The sequence below is a fragment of the Amblyomma mixtum genome, chromosome 5, assembly GCF_055824585.1.
Source record: "Amblyomma mixtum isolate Tamu chromosome 5, ASM5582458v1, whole genome shotgun sequence".
In the NCBI taxonomy this organism is placed as follows: domain Eukaryota; kingdom Metazoa; phylum Arthropoda; class Arachnida; order Ixodida; family Ixodidae; genus Amblyomma; species Amblyomma mixtum.
The window spans coordinates 1,231,646-1,253,349 of NC_143016.1; the positions used below are offsets into that span (position 1 = coordinate 1,231,646).

At 48.3% G+C, this 21,704-nt stretch overlaps 1 protein-coding gene and 1 pseudogene across 3 annotated transcripts in view; both read left to right on the top strand.

Annotated features, from left to right (window-relative positions):
* Positions 1-21,704, top strand: part of nolo (ADAMTS-like no long nerve cord) — a 294,779-nt gene that overhangs the window by 133,379 nt on the left and 139,696 nt on the right. The gene's annotated exons all lie outside the window — the stretch shown is intronic.
* LOC149341093 (uncharacterized) lies at positions 10,401-20,289 on the top strand (annotated as a pseudogene).

Genomic DNA, 21,704 nt, shown 5'->3' on the forward strand with positions numbered 1-21,704 from the left:
AATGCTCAGTCTTCCGACTGGTGCGCGTTCAACTTGTATATATATCCTGGTTAAGTCTAACGTGCGAGGACTAGTCTTAACCGGCCGACGTGTTCGTCGGTGTTCTTAAAAGTTACGGGTCTCAATTCGCATGCCCTGCAACACCTGATATGTGCACATCTACTCTCCGTATGGCGCCACGCCTGTCGCGAGCCCCGCGCGATCGATAGGAGCTCAGCGTACAACCTTTTTTTTTTTTTTGTAACGCCGTTGCATTGGTTACTGCTGTCACGTGATCCTTCCGATAAGGCAGTGGCTAGATAAGGAACAGAGAATGGTTCCCTAAGGCTGGCACGATTATACGAAATTTCTTTGCGGCTTCCTTACTCCATGTCGTCTTCTTAGCCACCAGTAAAGAGAACAGACTAGCCGAAAGCTGTGCGGATGTCGAAATCTCCGTCACAGCCGACATAGAATCCTGGCCACACATTGCCTTGCTAAAGTTTTTTTGTTTAGTTTTGTTTTATTCTCATTTATGATGACATCATGCGCATAATTAGTATGCGGACGGCTCTGTCCATCAAAAGCCCTTCGGTCTGTCAAGGGGCTAGTCTTGCAGGGTACCTGCCAGACCCGTAGCTCTCGCGTACTGGTGTTTTTCTACGTGACGAGGAATTATCGGTGCATGGAGGCCGCTTTTGTTATCTGGAAAGCTTACATCGAGACCACGATGCTCCAATCCAGTAGAAAGGCGCCACAAGGTCTTTCCAGCGCGTTGGAATTATTCGAGCTGTGAAAACGAAGCGAAACATGTCGCAGCTGATTTCACGCTTAAACCGAATCTGCTTTGATATCAATTTTATCATTTTCATTTTTATTACTGAGGAGGCTTAGCAATTCCGTTTGCAGAGCCCCACAGTGCCAGTACTGGCGGGACTAGTCTTCTCAAAGCTATCAGTGCTTCATTTTTGCAGTTACGTATATTGTATGAAATGGCTAGAAGTCGGAGCGCCGTGCGGGTATAGGTCAAGCGTTACAGCTGCTATAATAAGTGTGAGTCGTAAGTTACTGAAATTTAGGCGGCTCTAACAGTATCAACAGTTGCAGATATAATTAACCAGTAAATAAATGATGAGCACTCTGTCTAGCTGCTAGCTATCAAAAAAAAAAAACTGGTTTTAGTCGCCCCATACAGAATAGAATCAAAAGAAGCAATTAAAGTTCACTGACCACTGTCTGTCTATAAAAAAAAATATGGTTGGCGGCTTAGTATTGCTCAGCACGAAATATACTGCGAAAGCACGGTTTATTTCAAGTGAACACCACCGCCATGTAGCTCAAAGTGCGATTGAGGTGTCCAGTGACCCAGGGAGCCTGTTCCTATACCTTCCTCAAAATCAACGGAGTCTAACCTTCCACTGGTTTTGAATAAGGAAAGGCGCATGACTGCCTCCATTTGTATACGTGGACTCCACCGCCTGCTCACAGCGCGATTGAGGTGTCCACTGAGCCAGTTACACTTGACACTCACTGGCTTCACACGCACATACACACTGCTGGAGCGCGGCTAGAAGCGCTTTCGCAACTCAAAAAATCTGTATTTTCCAAATGTGTTGTACTACACATTTGCTTTTATTTTCAGAACGTACATCCCAGGCCGGCGGGTGTAGTCGGTTGAAGCGACGAAGTAGCTAAAGACGCGATGTGTCGTGCTCAGGAAACGTGGGAGTCCTTTCGCGCACAGGAAACAGAGGAGCAGGGTCCAGATACCTACACTGGAAACGCCGGAGCTCCTTTGAGATAACGCTGGCTTGTCCACAAAAACCTGCCATTATCGAGCAGATATCATCTGAGTGTGACAATACGGGGCGCTACGTGGCGTGATATGGCTGTCAACACGGCCTAGGTGGGCGGCAGTACCGTCTCTCCACTACAACTTGCGATACGTGGGCTCTTCAAGCTACCGTGGCTTTGGAGATCGCTGGAGTGACAACGCTTCATTCACCTCCGTCGCTGCGAGGTGCAACCGCCTGGCGGACGCTGAGGCCGAGAGTTACGGCTGCCTTTGCGGGGTCTTCGGTGCGTATTGATAAGCGCAGAGTGCTGGAAAATAGAAGCCGCCCAAACTCAGGTCGGTTTCCGGAGCGCGTTTCTTTTTTTTTTTTGTATTTCCGTATTTAATTTCGACGCACCGTCCGAGTGGAACCAGCGCTTCTGTATGCCTTTCTTTGGCGGTGCTAGCTAGTGGTGAAAGTAACCCACCGCTGTGGTTCAGTGGCTCTGGCGTCCGGCTGCTGATCCTTAGGTGGCGGGTTCGATCCCGGCTGCGTTTAGAGTAGGGGTGTGCGAATATAAATTTTTTCGAATACGAATCGAATACGAATACTTGGTTCCGAATATCGAATCGAATATCGAATAATCAAGGACAGACGTATTTAACCACTATAAAACATTATTTGAACATCCAAGAACATCACAGTTCAACTATGAGTGATGAAATGAACACATAAGATGTATGTGGCTGCACAAAATGTATCAAAGTCTCGAACATTATTCTTAGAGGAGTGGAACATAAAAGGTTGTCGTGAAGGAAAACCGGCTGCTCCACATGGTCAGGCAGAAGTAGTTAGTTCCCTTCTAGCTGAAGCGACTTCTCCAGCCACAAAAATGCCCTCTCACTTGCCTCTGGGCAAAAGGATTTGCCGGGCTAGTTGGTTCATTTCTGAAATAAAGATTTAACTGCGCGAAATGGTTAGGACACAAGGAAGAAACATTAACGGCACTTAGAAGCGCAGCTTCGACACTTAGAAGCGCGCTTCCAAGTGTCGTGAATGTGTCTCCCTTGTGTCCTAACCCTTTCGCAGAGTTAAATCTTTATTTCATATTTGCTCTGGGCGCCACCATGTTGTTATGTCTCTGTCGATAGGACTTGCGGACCGATATGAACGCCGGTGCTCGCAATAGAATATTCGGCTGGGTACGAATATTCGCGTCGGGTCGAATATTCGAAACAATACGAATACTTGGATTTCGAATCGAATACGAATAGTAAAAATATAATATTCGAATTATATTCGAAAATTTCAAATATTCGCACACCCCTAGTTTAGAGGGATGCGAAATGCAAAAAAAAAAAAAAAATGCCAGTCTGCTGTGCGACGTCAGCGCACGTTAAAAAAATCACAGGTAGCCTAACTTAATACGAAGTCCTTCACTACGCCGTCCCTCATTAGTCATAACCAATGCGTAGCTTCGGGACGCTAAACCTCACAACCTACAATTTACAACTAGCTCATTAGCATACCAACAATGAACACGCATTTAGTGCGGGTGATAGACGCAAATTTTGACCTTCTACGATAGTTTTACCGTGGGCGCATAAGAGGGCACGCAATGCGAACGCTGGATTTCGGTTAAAAAATAGGTTCTCAGATTATCGTAATTTTCAATTTTTGGACTGTTAAAGCACGCATTTCAAAAGTTCTATTGCGATCCGCGCTCTTGAAGCCGAGTAATTCACATATAAGCGATCGTCTCTGACGGATTAAAAAGTTTAAATTTCGGAAACTGACTGCGCAGCACCCCTCTCCTGTAATTCCTAATACCGTGGAGCGCGAAATAATCAGAGGAGTGTGATTGTAGTTTTTCTAAACAACCCTGCTCACTTCTATTTTCTATTATGCGTAACATGCTCCAGAATCCAGTTCGACACTGAAAATAAGTGGTCAGGATTTCAACCAAGTTTCTTCAAAATATACCCAAAGATTGATCAGTTGGTATCCCGGGGAAGTTTTCCCTCCAAAACCCTCAGCAGTGTTTATTCAAGTCCAGCGCGCAAAGAGAATAGCCATTGATTTCAAGTGGCAATTTCACGATCTGGAATAGAATCTGTACTGCACTGCATATTCGAGCGCCAACTAGGCGTTCTTTTTTATGCTGAAAAGTACTGTAGAACCTTTGTCAAAACTAAAGAGCCCAAGCTGCATTTCGATGAAGACGAAATTCTAGAGGCCCGTGTACTGTGCGATGTCAGTGCACGTTAAAGAACCCCAGGTGGTCGAAATTTCCGGAGCCCTTCACTACGGCGTCCCTCATAGCCTGAGTTGCTTTGGGACGTTATACCCCAATAAACCAAACCAAACCAAACCAAACCAAGGCTATTTTTTGTTTGTTTACAGAGAAAGCTGTTATAGCTTAGGTTTAACCAAATAGTCCTGCTTTCTACCGGGGAATCTCCAGCGTTAGCCGTAAGACCTTAATTACTTAGACTATTTAATGTATCTTAATTAACAGAATTTAATTCAGTGTCACGGCCCAAACCAGCCACGGTGGGCAAGTTGCAAAGTGGAGATAGGGAGCAAACTGGAGGGTATGAGGGATAAAGGAATAAACCAAAGTTATAACAACTTTCGCTGATTCATGCAGTAAGCCTAGCTCTAAAAATATTTTTCTCAGCCGATTAGTGGGGCTCTTGTAGCAGCCGTGAAAGGCTTAACGTTCGGAGAGGTGAGGACAAGAATTCCTCTCACCGTCAAGGGATTTGAAATGCTGGCGGTACAGAACGAGCCAGCAGCACAGCATAGCCCCAAATCAGACTCATTGGGCTCTATCTCGATACTATGGACTATGATTGCACATCCGTTGTTATTCTGCTGACGATCAAGCTTCTGATAATGATGTCACTATTGCACCAGAGTGTCGTCACTAGTGAATGTGCTGCCGTCGAATTCAACTTGAAAGCGAACCATACACAACCGGTAGTGAACGGCATGAGAAAGACAAAAAGAGGAAAATTCACGGGACAGAATGTTTTTCAGCGTTAGCCGGCGAATGACAGGCGAAGAATTAGTTTTTTTTTATTTTCCTTCGTTTGTGTCTTTTCCTTTTCCTTATTATACGTCTTCGCTTTGCCATGGCGAGTTGTAGTGATGTCATGCGTGACGTCACTCCATGTTGTCCAATCAGCATGGATGCTTACTTTGAGGAGGCCAACGCCAACAATGACGCCGCAAAACCAGGGTAAGAGCTAATACCAGCTATCGCTGTAAAGCGACCGCGTAATGTGATAAATTTCACGCATACAACTCGGTTATAAATTTCCGCGTTTCGTAAGCTCCCCCACCTTCCTCCTCCCCCTAAACCACAGAAGAAAAAAAAACGAGATTATTTCTTCCAGCGGTTAAAAACAATCCCCGATTTCTTTTTTCTTTTGGCTTCCGGCCTTGCGGAGGAAAAAAAAACAGCGACTAGATTGTGTCACTGTTTGTCGGCTGGGGGCCCCATTCCGGAGGGGATTTAGACGCAGACGATATTAAAAGAGGCAGTTGTTTGCGGCCGCAGCCGACACGCGCGCCTGTAAAAAAAAAAAAAAAAAATGGCAGCGGTATCCCAGCGAAGAGAAATAGAGAGATGAAAAGAGAACGAAACAAAAAAAAGAAAGAGTACCGCGGGAGAACGGAAAACGAAACGGGAAGCAGACGACGACCAACCGCCAGCGCTGGTTGCGCAGCGCACTTGCGCAGATGGCTCCGCAGTTGGTACACAACTCGATATTCATAAATCCCTATGAGAATAACGACGGCCCATCGACCAGCAGCGCAGCATGCACCCGAGGGCGGGCTTCGTCGGTCCGGCAAGAACCTGCGCCAGACAAAGAACGGTATAATACAGTGTAAGAAGAAGGCACAAAGAGGAACTCAATAATAATACTAATAGTAATAACAATAATGACAGGAAGAGCAGCGCAACGGAGGGGGGAGCGAAACGGAAGGATTGGAGAAACAATAACAGCGGAAAGCAAGGAAAGAAAGGCAGAAAAAAGTAACAAGGGTGGATAAGCGCTGTCGTCCGCACCGGCCACTCCAAGTCTTCCGTCCGTTAGACCGCAGGAGCGCCGTTTGTTCACTCGAAACCACAGCGGCGGAATCGCTGCTAAAAAGGGCAGTGTGTAAGACGCAGAACCGATGCAAGAAAACGGGGAGTAAATAATAAAAAAAAACGAGAAAAAAAAAAAAAGAATGGGGAGGGAAGACACTGCGCTGAAGTGCGTGCGCGCGAGAGTGAGAGGATAAACGAGGCATGGCAGGGCGAAATTTCGTCTTTCTCATAAGAAGAAAGTATATTGATATAGACAGATAGAGAGAAGGAGAGAGAACGGGCAGTATGTTTTTAGACGCTCAGATGTGGAGGAAGCGGAGGGGCAAAATATTGCGTGCTTTCAGCGGAGTGCGGTGGCTGGCGGCCCTGCTTCACTTGGAGAAAAGACGGCCCTGCTGGCGCAAGACGATGCACTACGTACGTATATATACGTATACGTACGCAACGCACACTGTACGTGTACAACGCGGCGCCAACTGCACGCTGAGCGGAACGCGAGACCGCTGTCCGCGACGATTCGAAACGCCGCACTGCCCTCGTATAGGCCGTGTCTGTTTGGGCATCGGAAGCAAACATTGATTCCCGCGTATGTGTGTGCGAGTCCGCCGAGAGCAAGACATGAGAACCGGGCTGCTCATCACACACACGCCGCAGGAGAACAACACTAGCAGCTACGCCGCTGTAATACGCATTGTACGGTTGGTTGTGCGTCTCCGCGTAGCGCACGCTCCCCCTCTCCACCCGCACTCCACCCTTTGGTTATTTGCCAACGCTTTTCCGCTTTATCTCTCGAGTGTCTATATCGTCTTCCCCAACGGGGCCTCCCTGCGGCGCTCCTCTTTCTTCTTTTTATTTCTTCCTTCTTCCCTTTCGTCCTCCTCTCCCAGCTGTCTTGTCTCTTCGCTCGCTTCCTGGTCTTCCGTTCCAGGTAAACCGCGCTGAGAGCCATTCTGCCACTGTCGTTGCTGCTCCAACGGCCGTCTGTTCTGTCCGCTGGCCTTAGCGGTGACTGCAGGCGCCCTTGTGTTCTGTGCGCCCGGCAAAACTGCTGCTGGCAACTGTGAGGCGAGAAAGGTATCGCGTCCAAACATCCGACTTAATTGTGCCTCGCGCTATTCACGTCGTCGTGTTTCGGTGAAGCGTGCTCGTCCAAGATCACGTCATCGACTCGTGCTACAGCACTGCTCGTGCACGCAGTAGTAGTTGTTCTTCTCGTGGGGTAAATGGGGCACGTACACACTGCGGGGGATTGGCCAAGACACAGGCGGCAATTGGGAGATCCTCATAGGCGTTTTATTGCTGGAATGCATTTAACAGATACATTTTCGCCTTCCTTAATTGTCCGGAAATTTTTGTCTGTCCCGTTTCCGCCCGTCCACACCATTGGAAAACTCGCGAAAAGAAAATGAAAAAAAGAAAGTATGGATCACTGGGATTCGAACCAACTCCTCTTTGGTGCTACGCGCTGACGTCTCCACTCGGCCGTTGCCGTTTTTTTTTTTTTTTGTCGCTGCCGGATTTTACCTAGCATGACAAAACACCAAAAGAGGGTTTACTGGAAAAGAATACATTGTGGAGGCCCGTTAGCTTTATTGAATAAAAATGTACACCATCCTCGTTGTCTATGCATGGGCAGGTGCACATACACGTGTCTAACGGAATTTTTTTTTATTGTTCTTTGCAACCAACCTGAAACTAAACCCCTTCCAGGCAATGCAAAAAAAAACAAAAAAAAAAACACGGCTTCCACCTCTGGTTCCTTGCAAATAAGACAATGTGATCCCTACGGTAAAACTAAGCCATTTCCCTCAAGTAACTTCTTAAACTGTAGCGTTCCGGTGTGCAATTTAAAAAAGGAAGTTTTGGTTGCTGGAGGAACCTGCATTTTCTTAACCCGCTGCTGCACGTTACTGATAGGGCCGTTCAACCTCAGATTGTGCTATTGGCAATTCTATTGTTTTTTTTTTTTGTCTCCGCTAATGTTCTAGCCGTGGCATTGCCGCTAGAAGACTACTTCAAATGTGTTCAAGTTGACATCATGCAATGCGAATGGTAGTACTCGAAGAAAGATTTCTTAATGTTTTCGTTTTCTTGAGAAAAAATGCTATCAATGCGGTTTGGCTCAGCTTCAGCTCTTTACATTCCTACGCCACTATTTGTCGGTGTCTTCCCCATGGCACTTGTTCCTCTCTTGCCCGCAAAGAGCTGCGCGATAACGCTCTTTTTCAATAATTTCAACCTCTTGTTTAATTTTCCTTGTGCCCTATGCATATCCATCCACCAGACACGTTTTTCATGAAAAGATTTGAGTGAAAGTTGGCTGATTAAAATAAGAACAATTCGGTTCCTGTGAGGTGGGTGACTGAATATGGGATGAGGGCGCTTTGTGAAAAGTATCTGATGGTTTGAATACGGCTGGATTTTGTGCTCGAGCAGAGAGATGTAAGAATTCAGAGATGTTTCAGGATGACAGCTGGTTAGTTTCTAAAAGTAAGTTTTGAATGGTGGAGTGCGCATTACTTTTGCTGTGCCCAGTCGTAAAAGCTTCGAGGGAAAGGAACAACCTTAATAGACGAACCCAGACGGGGCTGCTGAAACGTGTTTTTTTAGAAGGCGCATCCTTAAAACAGAGTAGCGGCGGAAGGAGAACGAGAGTGATCGATCGTTTCGTTTTCAGCACAGAACGGTCACAAAGGGGAGGCCGCCAGACCAGATCTATGCAGGTGGAAGTTTAATAGAGGTGTGCGACAACGCAGTCGAGTTAAAGAAACCTCAGGCTTGCGGGATTGCAATTCTTTACTGCTCCAGGGGAACAGGAGATGCTGGTAGTCGGTAGAGGAAGTCAGCGCTGGGGCTTCAAATCCAATAGCATATACCCGCGAAATCTAGCCGCCGTGATATATGCGCAGGTTGTGAGAAGAATGATGATGGGGCAGAGGTGAGGGGGGGGGGGGGGGGGGGGGAGTTTTCGAAATGCCTTTGCCGAGGTATCTGTAACCTCATTTAAATGAATTCCTGTGTGCACATGCACTCAAACTAACGATACCATATAGAAGGTGAACAAGGGAGGGAAAGCCTCAGGGTGTTTGGCAACGCTTCGACAGAGGACTTGTATCCATCTGGGCAAGCACCTTGAGGCTTTCTCCTCCCTTGTACACTTTGTGATTGTCAGGAACCATCTGCTCACCGTCTCTCTACCATACTAAACAGGCGTTTTGTGTTACCAATAACTTGAATATGCGCAGTGCCTGTGATTCCGTAGGCGCAGTTAGAGAACACAGATAATGAGTCCGGATAATGAGTCTGGAGCGCCCACGTTTCCCCGGAGTGGTGTACAAAATCCCCTGAAAAAACTGCGATGCATCATACATTGGCGAATCAGGCGATTTCAAAAGAAGATTAAGAGAGCACAAGAACGACGTCAACAAATGTCGCACCTCATCCAACCCGCTGGCAGAGCATGCTCAAGAAATGAACCACATCATTGACAGGGAGAACGCCACAATCTTAGATACCATGAAACCTTTATCGTCACGACTGCTTTTAGAATCTTTTTTATATACAGACCACGGATCATGTCATTAACAGGACGAAGGGTAATCTCCCTGATAACTACGGCCACTCACTGCGCTGTCAAGTGCGCATATAAGAAGCGGCCCATTCCGTCCATCTTTCATTGTGAACAAGGGACCCGTAGGGGACCCGAAACGTCATGTTTTAAAAACCATCTCTAGCTTTGGGGAGTGTATGTTTTATTTTACCACTAATGAGTCCGTCATAATTAGGGCGGAAGAAAGAGTTGTCTAACATACGCAAAGCCAGAAAGTGGAGTCGGAAAGGTGGACGAAGAATGACTAGTCGAGGGACAAAGAGAAAATACCAACACCGGCTTTTTCTTCACACAGCGAGGTGTCCATCGCGATGACTACATGAGAGCGAAATGACATCAGGTAATCTTGCTAAAAACTGCTTAGCATAAGAAATGGTAGAAGTTGTGCCGTTATTTGGAAATACGCCTTCAAAGACAATGTGAAGAGATGGAGAGTTCTCGCATACAAGAAGGATTTCTGGAATTTCGTAGTTGAAGGAGTCAGGAAGCGATTGCACAAAACAAATATGCGAGACCAGGCGAGACCAAGAGAGACCAAGAAAGATTGAACTGGATGCACGAAGTGACGAATCACACAATTTTAAAAACGATTGGACTGTTAACAGCTGAAATCTGGATGACAAGGTTATAACCACGCCTCTAGGTACACAACATAATTAGCAATAAATTTTGGAATGCAGAGGAGGCAGAGGAGCAGGGCCTTTCGCTCCGAGAGAAGAAGAGGCGAAGTGTTGTATCGGCCGCTGTGTCATTGTGCGGGCTACACACTGCGCAAGCGCGAAGTTTTCTTTGTACCTCGCCATGTCCCCCTTTCCATTTCCCCTCTCCCCTGGAATACTATATAATCACCCTCTGTTGCAATAAACGTTGGTTTTTCGCTTGTCTCGTTCCCAGGCGTGCACGCTCGTTCCGTTCCTGCCGTAGCCTATCGGCCGCGGCTATGTTACAGTGGCGACGAGTCAAAACGACACCCACGCTGTCAAGGCAGACCAAGACGCTCCGGCCCTGAAGACAGCACTGCCAGCGACTTCCATGGCCTTCCAGATGCTCCCGAGCTTCGACGAAAGCACAGATAAGTGGAAGCCGTACTTGATCAAAGTGGAGGCGTATTTCGAAGCAAATGGCATCGCTGAGTCAAGTAAGAAGAGAGCACTTCTTGTGGCTGCACTGAGCACGCAGACTATTCAGATCCTTGCCGGAAGGGTGGCTCCTCAGGCGCCGAACTCTTTGAGTTATGATGAAGTTATCAAAGCCCTGAATGAATACTATGACCCAAAACGGAATGAAATTTCGGAGAGCTACAAATTCTTCAGTCGTTGCCAACTGGAGGGAGAATCTATTCAGGCTTTCCTCGTCGAGATCCGCCGCATCGGAGACAACTGCAACTTCGGCAGTTGCCTTGACAGGATGATCCGAGATAGAATTGTCTGCGGTGTACGCTCAGATGCAGTATGGAAACAACTCCTGGCAAAGAAAGAGTTAAAACTAGACGAAGCCGAAGCGATAGCGATAGCTTCTGAAGCCGCGGAAAACGATGCGAAAAAAATTTCTCCAGAAGTAACACCACTACTGAAAATGCAAGCGCGACGCCGGCCAACACCGAGACAAAGCGCCGAAAATGCAGCGTGTCGGCAATGCGGCAGATGTGGAAGCTTGAAGCATGACGCTAACAGCTGCAGCTGGGCCAAATCGCGCTGTTATCACTGTGGTCAACGTGGACATCTCGCAAAAATGTGTCCCAATCGCCGTGACAAGCTACTCGGGGCTGCTGCACCTGCACCTGCGCCTCGTGGCCAAACATTAACAGTGCAAGAAACCACTTCGGAAGATTGCTATGAAAATGCTCATATCTGGACTTTGCTGTCGGCGCGAACGAAGTGTCTCGAGCCGCCACTTCGCCGCACATTCAATTGGGGCGGTGTAGAACTGGCAATGGAAGTAGACAGAGGATCACCAGTATGCGTCATAGCGCGACAGGTTTTCGATAAGCATTGCAAACACTGGCCAAAATTGAAGCCTTCACATCTGAAACTTTCGTGCTACGCTGGAAGGCTGCCTGTGTTAGGCGAGCTTCAGCTAGTTGTTGCCCACCAAGGTGTCAGTTGAGTGCACACTCATAGTGCTAGACTGCAACGGACCAAGCCTGTGCGGGCGAGACCTATTAACCCTGCTGGATAGAGCTGGAGTTCCGGTACTGCAAGTCAGTAGAGGTGAAGTGCCAGTGGCGGGAGAAGCGATCAGCCGCATCAATGCCTTACGGAGCAACTACGAGGATGTATTCTCGGAGGAATTGGGCCTGATTAAGGGACCCCCAGCCAGCTTGGTGCTGAGGGACGGTGCAGTTAGCAAGTTTTGCAAGGCAAGACCGCTTCCGTACGCGCTCCGCGACAAAGTGGCAAAAGAGTTGGATCGGCTAGTGTCGCTAGGCATAATATCTCCCATAAAACATTCGGACTGGGCGACCCCCATAGTACCAGTGCTTAAAAAAGATGGCACAGTGCGGATTTGCGGGGATTTTAAAGCCACCTTGAATCAGGCTTGTGCACTTGAGCAGTATCCCCTTCCGGTGATTGAAGACATGTTCGCGTCGTTAAGCGGTGGTGAAGTTTTTAGTACACTCGACCTGAAAGACGCCTACAACCAGGTGCCACTAGACGAAGCTTCACGCAAGCTGTGCGTGATTAATACGCACCAAGGGCTCTTCTGTTACAACAGGCTGCCGTTCGGCATTTCCTCTGCCCCTGCTATATTTCAAAGGAAGATGGACACCATTCTAGCGGGCCTTCCTGGAGTTCAGGCATACTTAGATGACGTGCTTGTGTCTGAAAAGGCGGGAGACAACGGAGCTCGGCTGAAAACTGTGTTGCAGCGATTTCGAGAGCACGGCGTAAAGCTGCGATACAACAAATGCAATTTCAGCCAGCCATCGGTTACTTATCTGGGACACCGTATCGATCGTCTCGGTCTTCACCCGACGGAAAAGAACGTGGAAGCTATCATGAAAGCACCGAGCCCTCGTAACGTGAGCGAGCTGCGTTCGTTCGTCGGAATGATAACATTTTATTCAAGGTTTCTGCCGAACATGTCAACCGTGTTGTCCCCGTTATACCAGTTACTGGAAAAGAATACGCGATGGCAGTGGAACCACCCCCAGGAAACAGCGTTCGTCAAGGCCAAACAGTGCCTCAAGGATGCCGAAGTGCTTGCCCATTTTGACCCGTTAAAGGAGCTGAAGCTAGAGTGCGACGCTTCGCCACACGGCATTGGCGCAGTTCTGTTTCACACAGTAGGCAGCGTCCACAGACCGATCGGATTCCGTTCAAGGACTCTAACTAAAGCCGAGCGGAATTACTCGCAACTGGAGCGTGAGGCGCTGGCACTAGTTTTTGGGGTCACCAGATTCCGAGACTATCTGTTGGGCCGTGAATTCACCTTGGTTACAGATCACCAGCCTCTCCTTGGATTGCTAAGACCCGACCGCCCGACACCCTCTATGGCTGCAGCCCGCATTCAGCGTTGGGCACTCTATCTCGGAGGATATCGGTACAAACTTCAGTACACTCCCGGAAGACAACTGCTGAACTCGGACGCCCTCAGCAGGCTTCCTCTGCAGTCACCCGGTCCTAGTATGGAGCCGCAAGAGTACGTTTTTTCTTTGGAAAGCCTGGACGAAGGCACCGTTACGACACGAGAACTGAAGGAACTCACAGCTGTCGACTCGACACTACATCGCGTCAAATATTACGTGCTACACGGTTGGCCGAAAAGCTTTAAAGGCCTTGAGCCGTGCCTGGCGGTATTTTTTGACCGTCGACTTGAGTTGTCCCTGGCACATGGGTTAATTTATTGGGGACATCGAGTGGTTATACCTGCCGGTGCACGAAAACGATTGCTGCAGCTGCTGCATGAAACCCACCAAGGGTCTTCGCCGATGAAATCCATTGCGCGATCGTTGTTTTGGTGGCCAGGCCTTGACCGAGAGATTGAGGAAATGTCGGCTCAGTGCAAGAATTGCATCGACAATTTGCCCATGCCGCCAGCCGCTCCACCAGCAAGCTGGCCACAAACGTTTGAGAAGTGGTCGCGCATCCATGTGGATTTTGCCGGACCGATAGAAGGCAAGATGGTGCTTGTGCTAATCGATTCGCACACCAAGTGGATAGAAGCAATCCCTCTGAAGCACGCTACCACGACAGCTACAATCCACTGTTTGCGGGACATATTCAGCCGATTTGGCGTGCCAAGAACGATCGTTTCCGATAACGGAACACAATTCACTAGTCGTGAATTTGCAACATTTGTCGAGAACAACAACATATCCCACGTTAGAACCGCCCCCTTCCACCCGCAATCTAACGGGGCTGCCGAAAGAGCAGTCCGAACGGTGAAAGATGGTCTCCGGAAGTTGAGGCCTGGCAAATTGGAGCACAAACTTATGCGTCTACTGCTCAATTACAGAAGGACGCCCCAGAAGAGCGGCAAGTCGCCATCAGAGATGCTTCTAGGATACCAGATTAGATCGCGCCTGGATACGTGTTTCCCGAAGGGTAGTGGAGACGCACCGTTGGACAGCCAGGAGTGGCTGCCCCAACTAAAGAGCCGTGTGCACGTTCGCAACTATGGGACAGGAGACAAATGGATACCAGGGCATGTGAAATCTACTTCTGGGACCAGAATGGTTACAGTAGAAACACCGGGAGCAATTGTCCGGCGGCACGTGGACCAGGTACGTCTTCGGCATGCAGGAAAGCAGTCACCCGACACTGCGGAAGAGGCAAACCCCGACGGCGCTACAGAAACACAGTCACCCGACACTTCGGAAGACGCGCGCCCGGACGGCGATACATTCAGGCCAGAGGAATCTGCATCACAGCTCGATATGAGACTGGAAGGATCTACGTTGCCGCCTGCAGTTGGGGATCATCATGCTGACGGCGCATTCCCGGCACTTCCGTCATCCGGAGCAGTAGTGCCAAGCGAACCCGCTCAAGCCTTACGACGCTCGACGAGGACGAGGAAACCAGTTGACCGATTTTAGGAGGAAGAAGTGTTGTATCGGCCGCTGTGTCATTGTGCGGGCTACACACTGTGCAAGCGCGAAGTTTTCTTTGTACCTCGCCATGTCCCTCTTTCCATTTCCCCTCTCCCCTGGAATACTATATAATCACCCTCTGTTGCAATAAACGTTGGTTTTTCGCTTGTCTCGTTCCCAGGCGTGCACGCTCGTTCCGTTCCTGCCGTAGCCTATCGGCCGCGGCTATGTTACACGAAGTTTATAAGCAGTACCCTGGCCAATCCCCCCACCGTGGGTATGTGCCATTAAGCCTGAGGACATCATCATCATCATCAGTCGCTCCAGAGAACAAGGAACAGCCAAACTCTAATACTGGACGGACTTAGAGTCTATAAATCAAGAGAACCGTGTGCAGAAGTATGCCGGAGTGGATGTTGCTCATCTTGCGCGGCGTGCTAACCGCTCGGAATGCTTTCGCTTGTCATCTGCTCTATATGGGTTCGCTACGGAAGTGAAGCATCATATATGACCCTGAGATACCCGAGATATTCAACAATACAAACTTGAGTAATTACATGGTAGCGATAAAGATATTATCTGTATGTACATTTCTCACACCAAAGAACAGTCAATGTAACCCTCCCCTGAACACGAACACAATCGTCGCCCGCAAATGCGCGGCGTCATCATTGAATTAGAAATTTCACGAACCAGTTGTAGTGCCGATCACTCGTATACCATTCGGGTAAGTGTCTGTGATTGGTTTTCGGATCATTTTGCATTTAAGTATGCACGGTGAGTTACATATTCATGCCGTAACTTCGTTATCGCGCGACAGCCAAGCGAGACAAGTCTGCTCGTTTGTTGACTCGGGAGAACCTGACGGCGTAACGAAGCTCAGTCGTAGAGCACCAGAAAAACTGCAAAAAAAAAAAAAAAGAAATGGCGTTTCCGGGAGATAGCATGTTTAATCCAACACTATGTCGGGCTGTCCAGGAATGCTGTAACGCGCCTACTTGGAACTTCTGTAGCACACTGGGAGAACTGGAGACTGGTGGAATGACCTGAATACAACCGTGGCCCGGTGGCTGCACACAACAACTCTGCACCAGAATACGCAGGAGAGAGAGGGAGGGAGAGAGGGACAGGAGGCTTTTTGTTATTTACTGGAGTGAAGAGGTAATGCTCTCAACGGTCACCAGGTGAACGCGAGAGTTCCCACTTATGACGTACGACGCCGACATTATTTACCGTGTAAAATGCTTCCTGCGCAGCTTATAGGCTGTAACAGAAACAGTGGTGGGACAGGGAGTTCCATTACACGCGTTTTCAATGCTGTAACATGAACGACAAATAGTCTTTCCCAAATAAAAAGTTGCGATGACGTTAACGCGTGCACTTACAGGCGCGGACAAAAGTAAACGGAGCACGCAACTGTCTTCGAATATTTTTCACGCGTCACCTAATTGAAATTTCCAGCAGTGGTGCGCGCATGCTGGTAGCGGAGGCTGGTGGGCTTTCTTGTAGACAAACAACGCTTCTTCATTGCCGATGGAGAAAGCGTGATTGCACTTCGAACGCAATAGCGTGCTCCGCTTACTTATGGACGCGCCTGTACGTCTCAGGATTGCACGCAGCGCAGAGTTTAATTGATGAGGACGAGAATGGGTTGACGTGACGACTTTCATAACCCCGGGAACCCCCTTGGCAACTTGATGAGCAGACGACGCGAGGCGTTGTTGGCCTGGGGTGGATTTATGGGTGTCTATTGGTGGCGGGCGGTCCCATTGAAACCATGTATTTCTTGAACTTCCTTTCGTCGAAAAAGGTTGTTCACCTTGGTTTTCCTATGTAAAATTTCGCGCTGAGAGGCGCCTCCCCCCCCCCCCCCCCCGCTCGCTTTCAACCCTTCCACCCGCCCTTGTTGTTAGTTTAGTTTAACATTTTGTGCACGGACAGTTGCCTATTACTCAGTTTCGTGAAAAATATAAAATGATTCAGGTGAACGTTGAGAAAGTACCCCTGACAAAAAAAGTTTTAGTCTAAGGAGTGTGTATAGACTTCTGTCTATAAAGTCTATAGACTGTCTATAGACTTTATAGACAGAAGTCTATTTCTCTCTATAAAGTTTACAGACTGTCTATAGACAAATCCTAGAGAACAATCTATAGGCAATACAAATGCCATAGACAGTCTATAGACAATCTCTAGATTTATGGGCATACACTTTTAGTAGACTTTTGTCTATATAAAGTCTATAGACTGTGAATAGACAAAAAGCAATATCTATAGGAAGTCAATAGAGTCAATAAGAAGTCCTAAGACTTTCTATAGACCATTTTAATAAGGGATGACTAAGACCGAAACAGCAAACGAAAAAAAAAAAAGGTGAAAGCAACGACAATAGTTCCGAAATCATGGAGTAGACTCGAAGCCGTCGGAGAGAGTGGCCAAATAAAAGCACCTGTTAAAGAATAACAAGATGATGCGTAGTTGGTACAAAAACAGGACAAGACGAAACTTCCGTCCCAGAAGCCCGGTGTGGATGGAAGAGGAGCTATATCAGCAAAACGAGCTTCCCGCAAGCTGTATTTTTTTTTCTCTTGCGTCGACGCTTGCAATATCGATTGCACGCATCACCCGAGCTGCCAGCGACGTCTCAGTTTTGCTGCGTTTTCTCCTGCTTTGCTAATTCTTTCTTTGCTTTTTCCCGTCAGCTTTCTACCCAGCTTCCGATCCCAAGAGGAGTGCACTACGTGCCGGTTAACCGATACTCCAACCTTGTGACGTCATGCTGGTCGCTCTGTAATGACGTCACCGCCGCAGCTCTGAAGAGGTGCGAGTTTACCGAACAGTTTAGTACATTTTTATCCCGTCTCCTACCATGGGCGCCAAGAGGCGAGTGCAACTGAAGAGCTCGCCTGAAATTTTAATCTCTCTTCCTTTGGGGAAGTTCAAGACGCAGGCGTGCTTACCTTCTGGAAGAGAAAAAAAAAAACGTTAGCACACGCTAAGTGGAGAACACTGGAAGCTTCGCTAGAAGCTGTAGTAGCAGCAATCATAATGACGATGTCAGTGTTTCAGAGAGCTTCCATATGATGTCATTGGGCATAGTTACCGAACAGTAAAATTGCTCTTCGCTTTCCTCTTTTGTGGCTGCTGTTTGGAGAACCGAGCGTAGATAAATTGTTGAGAGGAAGACAGAACAACATTTCAGTGTATATGGCCACTTTTAATTCTATAAAATTCAGCATAAAGTCATAAAATCGTTATCTGTGTTGGTATCTGCATGGTGTTCAACCTTCCGAAGTGACAGGTGGGCTACGACGGATGTCGTAGTGGAGGGATCCGGACTAATTGAGACCACCTGGAGTTCTTTAACGCGCACCGGCATCGCGCAGCGCATGAGTGTTTGTTTCATTTCGCTCCCATCGAAATGCGAGCGCTGTGGCCGGAATTCGAACCCACGACCTTTGGCTCAGCAGCAGAAAGCCGAAGCCGATGAACCACCGCGGCCTCTTACAAAATCATAATTTAGACGCAATTTACTGTTGCAAAATAGAAGTAAACGCATCATCGAAATACGTCCGTTAGGTTATCAGGAAACAGCAGGCACTGCGTGAACTAGCCGGTCTTTGTCATCGTGCATAAATAGCGGCTGAGGCCGAACTGTTTAAATCAGGTAGTAAGGTCAGCTCATACAGCACATTAGCACGTTTGTGAACGGTAACCTTGCATGCGATATCACCACTGAGATCACATCAACATAATCTGCGTCATAAAAACCGTGAACTGCGTTTGTATTATTGGAGTCCGCGCTGCGTGCTTAAAAGCCGCGTTTTACATTTTAAAAGCTTTAGCTTCACTCTGCGCAAGCTACACACCGCGAGCTACTTGGGTATCGTAACCGCAGTGCTGCAGGACACCGACATTTTGGCTCTCGAAATTTGTGGTGCATACATAGTGTAAAGCTGATGGATGTCCCTCCCTTATTCAAATAGTAAATGCGGAGAGTGCTGGAATTCTCTGTGTGTGTTGAGAGGGAGATGCATTGGAAAGGAGGGGGGGGGGGGGGGGTGTTTGTGCCCAAGCTTTGCTGCTCGTTCGCTGCGGTGTTGACTTTGTCGGTCGATCCAACAGCGGTCGGAGGCCAGACCATGCGCGCCTGGAGAGAGGCGTGAGTCAGCGAGGATTTCTTTACCCTCTTTCCAGGAGAAACTTCAAGCGGAGAATATCCCGAGTGTAGGCTGTGCGTGAGTGGGCCTTCTAGATATCAAATTGTGACATGCGGGACTACGGGAAAACTGGCGTCACTATACGCATAGCCCTGGAGGCAGCTCCCATCGCCCATCTTTTTTCTTGTTTTTTTTTTTTTTGCGTTTATGAGTTCATGACCTACAGCAAGAAAAATAAGGTCTGCACACTTAAGCGTATTTCGCGCACGCAAACACGCGCAGACAAAAAAGGAACAAATTCGAGAATAAATACTCGTGTGATGCCTACTGTTTTTCAAACGGGTGTAGCGTTGTTGGCAGCCGAAGTACGATTTCTCCTAATTTCCACATTCACTTACAAAGTTATAATACGTGTTAAACAACCTTCCTAGAATCAGTAGGGTCAGTTATCATTATCTTGATGAAAGCAGTAAAGAAATTTTTACTGAGGCAAGCAAGTTGCAGAAAAACGTATTTCTACACCGTAGCACTTTTGTTCAGAACATTAAGAGAAAAGTGCGCTATCAGCGCTTTCACGAGACCATCTTCTTTAGCATCGTACACTGATGTCGCCTGGTGCCGTCCACTGCTCAGATGCAGCTGCCTCCGCCCAGTCGCAGTTGCGTATGGGAGGCCGCAAGTTATTTCTCCGAAATTTCATTCGCGTCGATTCGAATGAATTTCGTGGCCTTTGTGTGGTAGTCCATCAAGCCATCAGGACAGGATCGTATATGTTGCTTCAGATCAATATACCCCTCCCTCTCCCCTTTGCCAATTTCTTTTTTCTTACTCCTATTAACACATCGTGTTTTCCTTAAACCACCCTTTACTCATATATCATAACGCCGTGGGCAGGCATACACATCGTCTGAGTTGGCAGCGATACAAACGCGAAATACTCATGACAAAACTGAGCATCGCGTGCTCTTCGAAAGGCTCCCCACAAACCCTAAACACCTCGGCCATCAACTGGTCACGCGCAAGCGACCAAATACATGCAGAAACCAGGCCGTCATCGCGTCACCGTTTGCAGAACAAAGCCGGTCAATCATGCCACGCCACACTTTCCGGCCCCCTCGCCGGCGGCTTTCAACGCGGCCACTAAGAACACAAAAAGCCTGCCGCCGCAGTCGCATTGCGTGCGAACACCGCCGTGCGGCGCTGATTGACAGCTCATGCGTTCCCAGGGCGTGTCTTTCTTCCCTCCGTGTGTACTCGGTGATTGAGGCCTCCACGGCGAGCCCGCCACCCGGTAGGCAAAGAAGGAAAAAGCCCTCGTCGCCGACTCGTCTCGACACTGGAGGTGGAAGTAGTAAGCGAGGCCCACCACGGCTTGCAGCTGCTGCAGCCGCCGCTTCCGCCGCCGACAGAGCCGCTTCGTCAAGTTCGATCCCGCGCTGTCCACGCGCATCGCAGTCGAGCGCGGCCAGTCAATACGACGTGTCCATTTATAGGGAAAGCCAATAGACGCCGCCCCCTTCCAACTGCGCGGCCTCGACGTTCCATCTGCCCTCGTCGCCACCGCAGCCGAGCTACAGGACGAGACTCAACAAGTGCGGTTGAGACAGTGGAGCGCCGTCTACGTGGCCGGTTGAACCTGAAGGCCGCCACGTGAGCAAACATTCCAGCAGGGAAATCGAAACACGGGACATTTTGCGATGCCCATTAATGACGATAAGACCGCGCCGTCTTGTACCACTGCCCCGTCTCGCGTGGCCGACTGGCACTTGCGTTGGGTGGGGTGCTGTATCGTGAGAGCTAGCTACCGGTGGTCTGCGCGAGCGTGACTGGGGCGTTTCCCCTGTAATAACGAATAGCGTTTCACCTGAAATGTCTCGAACGCACGCGCGTAAATAGTACTATGACTACGAACTAGCGCGTGAAACGGGACGTACTGAAGCGCCACCTGTATATACTGTGGCCACCTGCTGCTGCAGGACGCATGAAACGCGTGACGGAAAGCCATCCGTGTGGTCGCCTCGCCCTTGATTCTTTCCCTTTTCCCCCTCTGCTTGGGTTCGGCGGCCACCGCCACGTGCCTTCACGAATTGGAACGTGACTGCAGGCGTTCCTGCTCTAAACTCTAAATGGAAAGGTGTAAAAAGGGAGTAAGAGTCCCCCTCGCGTGCGCTAGAAGACAGCTTTACACCTTTTTTTACTCCTATGTAGGCGTATTCATGTTTAGAGTGTACCTGTGAGGCAACTCCGTCATCAGCCTGAGAGCAGCAGCATATTAGCGTTGCGGTTATCTCAAACAGGAAAGAGGCACGGTAGCGGATTTTGCCGTTTTGCTACGTAGTATTTGTCCTTTGCAAAATCAAGCTACGTGCGCAGTGCTTGGTGGACACGTACGATTTCTCCGTGCATCTCCAACATTGTTGGAGAAAAATTTTGAATATTGGAAAACTGTAAGGTGCTGTTACGGAAATATTGAAGGTCTTCCGTTGCGTAGCAAAATTTTTCTTTTAAACTGTCTCCGTAGCTCGCATAGAGCAGTTAATTCCGCCATAGAAAGCCAATAGGGAACGCTTTTGACGAAAGCAAAAACGCTCATAGCAAAAAAAAAAAAAATGCAAGCCTGCTGACAGGGGATCTCCGGATATACCTACCGTTATAGTGAAATCTCACAATATATGAAAAAAAAATTGGGTTCATAAACTGGTTCCCGTACAAAAACGATTTTGACAGAATTGTTGGGTACGTTTTGACGTGCCATCGAATGACATCCCCGAATCGTTAAGACAAATGATAAGAGAGAGAGAGAAAAAAAAGAAAAACTTCACAATGGACAACAAGGAAATCGAAAGAACCGAGAAATCTAACATCTCATTTGAAGCCGCAACTGATGCCACTCAATTCGTACACAAAACAATTTTTCAGTCAGTTTGGCCGTTCAGAAGTATGCATCTGCTTTCCCGCAAGTTTCCAACGTTTAATTTCCCAGCCCTACGACGACGTCATAAGCGCCATATATTCGATTAGGCACTGCCGACAATTTTAAAGGAGAACG